Genomic DNA, 12,095 nt, shown 5'->3' on the forward strand with positions numbered 1-12,095 from the left:
ATACTGTTCCTGAGGGAGCGGGGTCCCCCTCCCGGAGGGTAAATTGAGAACCCCAGATCCAAAATTGACTTGGAAATTCAAAATAATCAGGGAAATAAAAGTGCACAGAACTCGGTCGAGCACCTCTCCTCCCCAGGACACCAGCACCGTCTCAGAACCGGGTCCACGCGGAAATGGGCGTGACGGAAAGTCCCCTCCCGAGGAGCCCTTGGACGCCGAGTCCCTGGCGGCGGAGGGGGAGGCCGCACCGGCAGGCGGGTGGGCCCGCCACGGCGGGCGCAGGTGATTCGTCCCGCCACTTTCAACCTGAAAACGGTGGGCCCAGGAAGTCTTACTGGTTCCAGGTAAAAGCAACACCTGACGATGTCAAGCGAAACGGCGAGCACCGGCAGCATCGCCCAGGCGCGGGGAACTGTGCCACCGAGCATGGAGCCCCCACCCCCCGGGGAGAGACTAAAGGTGTCAAAGGCATTCACGGACCCCGTGTCCTACTGCAAGGAGCACGCCAGAAGCGACCCCGTGCTGATCCGGACACCAACCTTGAAGACCCTTTCGAGGATAAGAAAACTTGCATCATCTTACAGAGGACCACGGAGACAGTCCCTCGCCTGACCTCCACGAAGCCAGTCACGGGCAGTTCCTTGGAGGACATTTACCTTCAGCCTCTTGGTAACCACTCCTAGTGACCACAGTACCCTAGCCTGGAATGACTCACTCCGACTCTTGATGTCCCAAGCTGCCCTTTCTCCAAAACACCTCCTTCTGACCTAATACAGAATAATGATCTTTTCCACATGATGACCATGGCGTCCTATTGGCTTACTGCTTTAGACAGGTCGGCTTGAGCCATTTTAGAAAACATGATCATATACTCTTAAATATATGAAGAACCCAGTCCTATCAAGACCGAAACTACCTAAGTACCCGTCTGGGTGAAAATGCCAAGAACAACTTACTGAAACCTTTATGTCATGGTATGTTTTTGATAGGGTTGTGCCAACCTGTGCAGTGTAGACAGGTGAGGGGCGTCTTGTGTATGTACACGTATCGATGCTTATTTCCTTATTAAAATTTCTCTCTCCATGCCACCAGTTGAAAGAAAAAAGAAAGCTTCCCTCCCAAGCTCCGCTCCACGGCCACCAGGCCCACCCCACCCCACCTCGGAGACGTCCGCCTGTCCGGCCGGCCGCTCACGCTGAGCTGCCCGCATTAATGGCCATGAGTCACCGCATTTACAGAACCACTGTTAAACACGTAAGACTTGACTTTGCTCGTCTGATCTCATTTCCGGTTCCTTCCAGACTGCGCCGTCTCATGCAAACAAACGGCTGCCAGGTCACCGTCCCCGAGGCACCACGCACCACGCTGCCACCAACCTCCCACCCCCGGCCCAGGACCGCACCCAGACCCGAGCGAGAGGGGGCTTCAGGCACACCGCGTCCTCCCCTAAACATACGTGCTCCTCGAGTTCTGCCTTTCCAGGATACCCTCTCCCCCCATCACAGCGCGCTGCCTCCAGGCTCCCGTTCAAGCCGTTTCTTCACAAACCCCCTCTGCAGTCTCTCCTGCTTCCCTGAGCGGGCGTAGGGGCCTCCCACGCCATCCACTCTGGAATTTCTGCAGAGGCTTCGTATCTTCACTTTGACGGTTTGAGTTACATTGTCGTTTTCCCACCTCCACAAAGCGCCTTGGCCACAGAAGAGCCGTTGTGTAGATTTACGGGCCGATGCTCCAAACGGTGTCCGGGGACACGAACGCCTGCTACAGGCGCTGCCTCACTGCTACGCTCAGTTCCCAGGAAAACACTCCGAGGCAGATTCCGCCGTTCCCTCCACTTGGAAGACAGGGAAACCCAAGCGAGGAAGGTAAAGCCGCTCGGCTCAGAGGCCCAAGGGCCAGAACCCACACCAGGCCCGCCTGCCCTTCTGCCCGTCCAGCCGCGTGTGGCTACCCCCGTGCAGAGAGCAGACGGTACGGCAGCCGGTGCCTCCCCAGGGAGGTGTGAGGACAGGCCATGCCCAGGGCGCCACGGACCCCGCATCAGAGCCTCCCCAAGCACCCGCGTCTGAGGTCTGCGGCCTACGATGTCCCCGTCCGGGTGGCTAGGCAGCGAGCCCTGGGGGCAGCCGCGGGGCGCCCCCCTGAGCAAGTGCGGGAGGGCAGGAGGGGGCACGGGCTGGGGCCACACGCAGGCCACACCCAGCAGACAGCGACCTGCTACTCCCCACCTCCAGCGGCAGAGCCCCAGTCCCCTCCTCCCCCCCAACAACCTTGGTGGCATCTGCTGTACAGCCCTGCCTCACAGGTGAGGGGGAGCTGGGAGAGAATGAGCCTCCGAACACATGTGGAGAACCCAAAATCCATGCCAGGCTGCGCTCTGCAAAGGCCCCTCTGTCTCCCTCAAACGCCCCACATACGACCCCCACGCGCGAGCTGCAAGCACGTGTAAGGTGGCGCCCTGCCTCCGTAGCCGTGACCCCTGTCTCAGAACCCCCACCTGTGCAGCGCACCTAGGTGGGGGCGGCCCGGGCCAGGCGCCAGGAAGGGTCCCGGAACCTCGCGCTGAAGGCTGTACCCCCTTCAGCTGGATGCAGGGGTCCCTCCTTCTTTGCCGGCCACACCCGTGCATCTCTCATCTTTAATTCAACATCGAGCTGTGGCCTCCGGTGGGCGGGCCTCCCCACGGTCAGAAGCACAGGTCGGGAAGGGGCAGTGGGGCCTTTCCCCTGAAACTGTGAAGTCAACCACGTCCACAAACAGAACGGGTGCTCAATCGATGTTTTTTGATCTGAATTACCAATCAGTCTGGGAATCAATCTTCTGACCCCCTTTTACCTGACCCTAAATTCTTGCCAAAGTTACTGCACGTGGAGGAAGAGCCAGGATGGCTGAAGAACTTCAAGAATGGAAATGAGGACCAAGGACAGGGACCCAAGTGTCAGTGTTCGAGGCCACCCCTTAGATGATGAGGTCACAGATTTCAGAATGTCACGGTGGAAAGGGATCCACAGTCTCAGCCAGAGCTCGGGGTGCCCCTGACCACCCCCCCCCCCCCCCCGCCGGGCAGCTCCCAGGTCCAAGCTCCCCATCTCCTGACTCCAGCCAGACCACGGTCCAGCCTGGGACACGGGCAACTTCAGAAGGGATATGGACAAGCTGGAAGTCGCCCACTGCTGGTGGGGATGTGAGATGCTGAGGAAAGGTCTGGCGAAGCACAGAGTTACCACGTGACCCACCAACCCGGACACACTGAACACAGACACGTGCACACATATGCTCTGAACAGCATCAGTCACAGCAGCTGGACGGTGGACATGACCTGACACCCACCAGCAGATGCCACTATACCCTGTCCACATGCCGGGGTAGCGCTGAGCCACAAAAGGAAAGGAAGTGCACACGCCCAAGCGTGGATGCTTCTGGAAAACGGGGCTACGTGAGAGAAGCCAGTCACAAAGGGACCCACGCAGTAGGAGTCCATCTGTATGAAACGTCCAGAACAGTAAACCCATCGGGACAGAAAGCGGACTGCTGGTTTCCAGGGTCTGGGAGGAAGGAAACACGGAGTGACCGCTAATGGGTCTGGGGTTTCCTTTTGGGGTGAAGAAAATGTTTTGGAACTACATGGAGGTGATGGTTGTACCCCAATGTGAATATACAAATGCCACTGAATTACTTCTCAGTGACTGACTTTATATAAGGAGAATTTCACCTGAGTAACAAACAAAACAAAACAAAATTAGATTTAGTTTGAGGTATATTAGGAGTAAACATAATTACCACTTTTTCTGACAACTTCTGTTTTGGAATTCGACAATTTAAGCAAGTTAACAGTGCCCAGCAAGAGCTCAGCCTCTGGGAGCCTCTGAGGGAGCCACTCCTCCCACTACAGACCCAACAGCTAAGCACCGGTCAGCCCCCAAGGAGCCTCTGAGGGAGCCACCCCTCCCACTACAGACCCAACAGCTAAGCACCGGTCAGCCCCCAAGGAGCCTCTGAGGGAGCCACCCCTCCCACTACAGACCCAACAGCTAAGCACCGGTCAGCCCCCAAGGAGCCTCTGAGGGAGCCACCCCTCCCACTACAGACCCAGCAGCTAAGCACCGGTCAGCCCCCAAGGAGCCTCTGAGGGAGCCACCCCTCCCACTACAGACCCAACAGCTAAGCACCGGTCAGCCCCAAGGAGCCTCTGAGGGAGCCACCCCTCCCACTACAGACCCAACAGCTAAGCACCGGTCAGCCCCCAAGGAGCCTCTGAGGGAGCCACCCCTCCCACTACAGACCCAACAGCTAAGCACCGGTCAGCCCCCAAGGAGCCTCTGAGGGAGCCACCCCTCCCACTACAGACCTAACAGCTAAGCACCGGTCAGCCCCCAAGGAGCCTCTGAGGGAGCCACCCCTCCCACTACAGACCCAACAGCTAAGCACCGGTCAGCCCCCAAGGAGCCTCTGAGGGAGCCACCCCTCCCACTACAGACCCAACAGCTAAGCACCGGTCAGCCCCCAAGGAGCCTCTGAGGGAGCCACCCCTCCCACTACAGACCCAACAGCTAAGCACCGGTCAGCCCCCAAGGAGCCTCTGAGGGAGCCACCCCTCCCACTACAGACCCAACAGCTAAGCACCGGTCAGCCCCCAAGGAGCCTCTGAGGGAGCCACCCCTCCCACTACAGACCCAGCAGCTAAGCACCGGTCAGCCCCCAAGGAGCCTCTGAGGGAGCCACCCCTCCCACTACAGACCCAACAGCTAAGCACCGGTCAGCCCCCAAGGAGCCTCTGAGGGAGCCACTCCTCCCACTACAGACCCAACAGCTAAGCACCAGTCAGCCCTCAACACCAGTTCTGAATCCATGTGTGAAGACCTCATCGATCGTGCCAGTTACTGTATAAATTGTACCCATAACACAGAAGCACACCCCTGGGTTGCTGTGCCAGAGACCTCGGTGTGTCCCTCTCTGCTGGTCATGGGGCAGCCGTCTGGGGTCAACTCCTCCGACACAGTCTCAGAGCACAGGGTCCATGGTAGCACAAGCCCTGTGATCACAAGCAGCTGTGCATGGGGATCCCCTTCGGTGAGAGAGATCCCCCAGGTGAAGCGGACGAGTGCAACTGCCCTTCTGAGGACGGGGCCAGCAGCAGGGGCACAAGCTTGCAGCTTCGTCCGGTGGGAGGCTCTTGCCCTGCTCTCGCACCCGTGTCCACTTCTCCTCACTTCCATCACTGGAGGCCAGCGGATGCTAAACTCCAGATTGGAAAACCTCGCTCCTCACTTTACCACAGAAATCACTGGATTTCTTTGAAGCAGGGGTGTCCTGGCTTCTAAAAAAGATTCTTCGCACAAATTTCTGGCTGCACGTCACCCCACTCTGCCCCAGGCTGGGTTCCCTACTCTCAGACACTGTCTGCATTTCCCCGCTCTCTAGGACCTCAACACAGCACATCGGCTCTGCGTTTCCAGGGTCTAAAGGGGATCACCAGGTGTCAGAAGTTAAGGCTGGTGCAGTAGCCCTCCAGATCCCCCTCTGCACGGCAGGACGGGGCGGCACAGCCTGACAGATGGGCACACCCTGTAAACACCAGTACAGTACCTGCCTTCGTGACTGTTGTTTTACTCAATAGTTACGAAAAGAGGGGGGAAAAGCCTTATAAATTAATTATCATCAATATTTAAAGGAGCACTGCAGTAAATTATTTTATAATTATTTTCTAATTCACCCCATAATTTATGGATCTATAATTATTTTTAAGAGAGGCAAGCCTCGATTATTAGCATTGTAACATCAGTTAACGTTTTCCTTGAAGCAAAAGATTTAGCAACATCACCCAAGATTAAGTCATAATGTGCAGTCACTATCGACAGTATTTCAAGTGAGACTGTCTTCAGTAAGTATAGGCATAAAGGCTAGTCTACTGAAAAAAGAGAAAGGGAGAGGGATGGAGACAGAGGGAGGAAAGAGAGGAAAAAAGAAAGAGAAAGAAAGCAGAGAGAGAGACAGTTGCCTGAAACACTAAGGAAGTGAGTGCAGGACGTAGTCAAATACTGACCACTTTTGACGTCACAACAATGAGAGAGATCGTGTGTGTGTGTGTGTGTGTGTGTGTGTGTGTGTCTAGGGAGTGTTATTCTGGAAGTTGCCAGGCATAAAGAATTGCTCAAAAGGGAAATCCCAAACCCAAAATAATAGCCAACACATTCCGTTCGGGACACATGAGATTCCAAGAAAGGGGAAGAAGAATCTAACTGCAGATCGCCTAACGTTTTCTGGCAAAGAATCCTTCCAAATAACCATACGAGGAGCCACAGGGGAACCTTGAAGGGAGAAGACTTTGCAATGGGAACAGAATCTGCACGAGGACCCAGAGGCACCCTTTCAGGGCACAGGACACCCCAAGCTACTTCGTCCTCTAAAGTCCTCCCCACTCAACATCTCCCACTGTTACCTGTTCAGGACTTTCAAATCTTCCTCACTTACAGACTGAGATAATGACAGGAGACTTCTTAAAGAAAATTGGGTTCCACGTAGCTAACGGGTTACAAACGTTCTAATTGTGCATGCTTACGCCAAGTAGGCCCCCACTGGGGACTTCCTCTCTGTGCTGGTCTGAGGTTTGATCGTGGACACAACAGTGAAAGCGCTTTGAGAAATGAAACAGGGAAGGCAGAGAAAATACTTTGGGAACCTTACAACTGATGGAACAGATAAAACACCAGGTAAGACACACGGGCCCCATCTCAGCCTCGCCTTTGCCTCAAAGGAGTATGTTTGGGAAAGACTGTCAACTACTTACTTCCCCACACCCTGCCGTAACGTAACTACACGTCCCCGCAAACGCCACCATAAACTCCGAAGAACCTGCTCGCGTTTCCAGACTAAGGCACACCTGGTTCAGACGCTCTGTAAGATCACTGCCCACACAGCACCCACTTCCCTTGGAGGAAACCTCACGTTGCGGCGGTTCTGTGGTTTGGTGGAGATGTCCTAACGGGCTGCACGTTGAACTAGCGGGACACACATGTGACCAGAAGCATTTTTATCCCGTCTCCTGCTGTCTCCTGCTGTCCCTTTCAACCTGCCCAGCACAGACTCCCTCTGTCTGTGGGATGAAAACCCAGCAGGCCCGTCAATCCCCCTAACGGCTCAGGGGCCTCTGCTCCAAAGCTAGCGATCCCCCTTCAGCCTCCGGGAGCCCGGGGACCACCACCAAGGTGAAAATGTGTCTCTTTGGGAAAGGAGGAGGCAAACTTCTGGAGAAACTTACAAGGGAAGAAGGCAAAGACACAACCAAGTAATACCGGTCACAAATAGAGATGCGAAGCCAGATGTAATTAACAGCATCACTTGTGGCCAAAAGTCAAAAACTTGGATGAACAAATTCTTTCTAACTGACAAGAACTCAAAAATAAATAGAATTCCTGAAGAATCTTCTCGCTATTAAAGAAACGAAAGCAGTACTTAAGAACTTTCCACACTTAAACATAAAACAAGGGGTTTTTACAAGTGAGTTCTCCAAAACTTTCAAGACAAAGGTTATTCCGTCCATTCTCACATAATGCCCTTCTGGGGGATGAAGAGAGGGACCGTGCCCATCTCCTGAGGCCAGTACAAACTTCATGTCTAATTAGGCAAGACCAACCTCGTTCCTGAACATATATCCCAAATCCTAAGAATAGGAAAACATAATATGTCCTGGCCAAGTCTGATTTCTTCCAGAAATGCAAGAGTGTTCTCATATTAGAAAGTCCATACTATTCATCCACCGTATCATCAGAATATTACACGGTCATCTCAATAGAGATGTGGTCAAACATCATTCAAGCTAGGATCAGAGAGAAACGTCTCCACCCTGGTCAAAACCGCGTATGAAATACCTACCATGGATACTCTTCATGGGAAGACTCTAGAAGCGGCATTCCCTTAAAACCAGGTAATGACCAGGATGGCCATTGTTGTCGCTTGAATTTAACACCAGTGCTGGAGAGTGGAGTCAACACCATGAGGCAATTAAAATACATTAAAGTCACCAGGGCACCTGGGTGGCTCTTGCTCTCAGCTCAGGTCATGATCTCATGGTTCGTGAGTTCGAGCCCCACATCAGGCTCTGTGTTGACAGTGCAGAGCCTGCTTGGGATTCTCTCTCCCTTTCTCTCTCTCTCTCTCTCTCTCTCTCTCTCTCTGCCCCTCCCCTGCTTGTGCTCTCTCTTTTTCTCTCTCAAAATAAATAAATAAACATGAAAAAAAATTTAATAAAGTCACAGGATTAGGAAAGAAGAAATAAAGTCACTACGAACTACAGAAGACATATATAGAAAATCCAATAAACATATGAAAAGATATTCAATCTTACCAGTAATTATCTCAATGTAAACTGAGAACACACGAGATTCCATCCTACACCCACTCGACTAGAAAAATCAAGACTGCTGATAACACCAGAGCTCAGAGAACATGTGGACCAATGGGTCACAGAGTGCAAATGGACACAACCTCTTTGGAAAGCAATTTGCTATTTTGTTGTGACGTTCAGAGTTTGGAGGTCCTACAAGCCAACAAGCCCACTCCTGGGCACATGTCCCAGAGAAACCCTGTGCACGCTCCTGAAGAGAAATCTACAGAAGTACTAACAGAGGGAGAGTTTACATCATCAAGAGACTAGAAAGAACTCAAATGTCCTCAGTGCTGAACGGATACACAAACTGTGGCATATTCACACAAAGGGATGTTGTGCAGAGATGAAAACGATAGCAGCCACGTACAACAACTAAATCTCTTTTATTCAAAGGTCTATCAGGGTAGAGGTGGGCAAAGCTGCTAGGGGACAGGCCACAGGGCATCGGCAGGGACATGAAGAGTTAGGGTAATGGCGGTTCACAGGGCCTCTGAGAATGAGATGAAGAGAACTTGGTGATGCATCAGCAATGAGAAGTGTCGAGGAGGATAAGTCCTGGGCTTCAGGCTCGTGCAGTTGGTTGGGGATGCCATTCTCTGAGGTAGGAACACAGGAGGGGATGGAAACATAGAGCAGGTGTCAGATAAGCCACTCTGTAAACAGGAGACGCCCACAGGAAATGAGAAAAGACCATGCCTGTAAGGAGATGAGGACTCTCACATGGAAAAGACACAAGTGCAAAGGCCCTGAGGCAGGTGTACACTTGGTGTGTTCGAGACCAGCAGCGAGGCTGAGAGCTCCCGGGGGCTGGAGGACCAGAGAGGAGGGAGGAGCTGAGGTGGGGCAGAGCCTGGAGACAGTAAGCATCCAATAAAGGTGGGACTCCCTCCTTCTGGTGCCCCCCCCCACATTCAAGGGAGCCCAGCCTAAGAAGCACAGATAGATCATCCTCCAGAAAAGGCAAGAGTTACTTTTGCAACATGAATAATCACTTCCGAATTTATTTCTACATTACCATCTTCCCCTCAGGCAATCTGACTTATTCCTCATAAATCATGATTCTGTCTCGTTCATGTTCCTGTTTTCAAGCCTAAAGTTTCCAACTTAGCGAAATTCTTCTCCAGACTGAGGTTTAAACTAGAGCAAAAATGCACTCCTAATGAGCTAGAGATAGCATGTGGGTTTAGTAATAACAAAACCTAAAATTGGCTTTTGATCTATAAAAAACGTAAAATTCATCATCGTGCTATTCATTTTTGTCAGCTTTCTCTGAGTGAAGCCCGTTCCAAAAAGAATCTTCATTACACAGAGTCACAGAATACCTGCCCCACAGCGAGAAAAAGGTGGACCAGGTGATTGAAGTCCACGGGTAATCCAGAAACCTCATTTCAGTGCAATTTCGAGACTTTCTGCCATCAATACCTCATTACAGCCACTCTCAAGAACAAAATTGGCTGATTTATGAACTTGGACAAGTTTCTTGGCCTCTCTTAGCCCTCGATGTCCTCAGTTACCGAGTCACGGAGGCTCCGTGGATGCTCCCGTGGCCGCCCCCGCAGCGGCGGTGCCCCAGCCCCTGCAGGACTGCACACGCCTCCCGTCCCACAGGCCGGGCGGCCCGAGAAGGGGCCCCGGAGCTCCGTGACCAGCGGATCGATGGCTGAGGCGCTGACCCATTTCGCGGAATCTCAGAGCCCGACTTGCAAGCTTGCAGACTCTACTAAATCACACTTAGGAGCAAGACGGGACTCGCCAATACACTGCGGAATCGGGACCTCACTTCACAAAAACACATAGATAAGAGGAGGGAAGCCAAATACAGGGGCTTAAATGCCGGACAAGAAACACTTAACAAAGAGAAAACGGAGAAAAACACAAGGTGGGCAAAAACAGAGAAAATCCCAGATACAGGAAGTGAGTCCGCATTCTTCAAGTGCGGCAAGAGCATTCAGGACGTCACCAGTATTAACCCCCTATCGACCAAAGATTGTCAGATCACCTTGGCCGGTGACATTTTTTGTAGCTACACACGTAGACTTTTATAATAAAAACACGTCAGCGATTCTGTCCCCCAAATTCACCTCCCGACCAACTTTGCTGGGATGCAGTGAGAGGATGAGAGGGGAAACACATGTGAACCCGTTTTCCACCATCCTGGCGGCGGACTGGAGTCACCTCGGGGGCTCCTAACGCCCTGGTGCCAGGGCCCCACCCCCAGCCAGTCCAATCTGGTTGGGCCCGCGGCACAACCTCGGCCAAATCCCAGACGGCTCTAACGTGCAGCCAAGGGTGAGAACCACCCTTGCTTCAAAAGTAGGAAGCAAACTGGAGGAACCGTCACAAGACGAGAGGGCCGATACAGACGGGTGCGCAGGCTGATCTGACTCAAGTCGCCTTCCTCTCATCTTACAGAAGTGCCACCGGAGCGAGAAGAGACTTCAGTTCTAGGGAATGCGGAGCTCTGTCCGATTCAGCACGTAATTATATTCCCGTCTCTCCTTCCAGCCAATTTTCCCGCAGTGCAAGTGATTCGAAGGTTCCTATGTCACCAGTCCACTCAAAACACACAGGACTCACCGCCTGGTGGGGCCGGTAAATTTCCTTTCACTGACTACGGTGCCTGAGAGCCATGCTGCCCTCAAGCCAGCATTCTGCCTCGCTAAATTCCATGGCAACGCCTCCTTCTCCTCAGGCGGTACCCAGCCCGCCGGCCTCCTCAGCCCCAGACATAAGCAGCTGTGTCAGCTTACGGTCCCAACTTCGAAATTTACACTTATGTAACCCTGAGACAAGTCACTGAGTGTTTTCCACACGGTTCGAATGAAGATGCCACCACGTACACACAGCCCGGCTGGCAGGGCCATCATCACACTCGCCGGGGCTGCGTTTCAACCTGTACCACCCCTGGGTGGTATCGAGAGAAAGCCGAGATGAGATCAGGGATGCGAAACAGGGACTAAAATACGGTGGTTCTGTAGCTGTCTGGTTAATCTGAACTGATATTTTAAACTCAGGGTCTCTGCTGTGCCTGCAGGAAGAAAACGATTCATGAAATACAAATGTCCCTTTATCCAGGATCCTCAGTGTCCGGGGCACTCTTCCAGAAAGCCCGAAAATGGGACACACACAGCCAGCGGTCCCCCCAGTCCCTCTAGAGCCAGCCGCGCATGGACCCATGTTCCACAGTGGATGACATTTCCTTCTCCACCTACTTCTACCTGCGAGCTGAACACCTTCATGCCCTGGGCCCTCTGAGACATTAAGACGGAAGAACAAATGAGTTCTTGTATAAGTACATATTGTTTCTGTAATTGGAAAGAAATAATATATTTAAAAAAAAAAAAACAATGCTCTAGAGTGTAGGAATGTTCGTAAAACACAAATAGGAGTGTAAATTGGTAAAGCGTTCTGATGGAAAATTTGATAACGGAAATCAAAAATTGTTCAAAATAAGCATTTAAGTTTAGTTAAATAAACATATTCCCTAACACTGCAATTGCACATCTAAGAATTTGTTTTCAGGAACCAAAGACTTAGCACTGGTGAGCTCTCTTTCACATGCATATGGTTTGCAACAGCACAGACCAAAATCGTCAGGAAGTAGAGATTGGCAGTAGGTCTGAGGATGGTCACCATATATCTACCTACCTACATGGACAGATGGGTGGGTGGGTGGATGGATGGACAAACAGATGGATGGATGGATGGA

General features: G+C 52.3%; 1 pseudogene; it reads left to right on the forward strand.

Moving 5' to 3' along the window:
* The first annotated feature begins 213 nt into the window (after nt 1-213).
* LOC123607310 lies at nt 214-10,050 on the forward strand (annotated as a pseudogene).
* Nucleotides 10,051-12,095: the final 2,045 nt, after the last annotated feature.

Source organism: Leopardus geoffroyi, chromosome A2 (genome assembly GCF_018350155.1).
Source record: "Leopardus geoffroyi isolate Oge1 chromosome A2, O.geoffroyi_Oge1_pat1.0, whole genome shotgun sequence".
NCBI classification, from domain to species: domain Eukaryota; kingdom Metazoa; phylum Chordata; class Mammalia; order Carnivora; family Felidae; genus Leopardus; species Leopardus geoffroyi.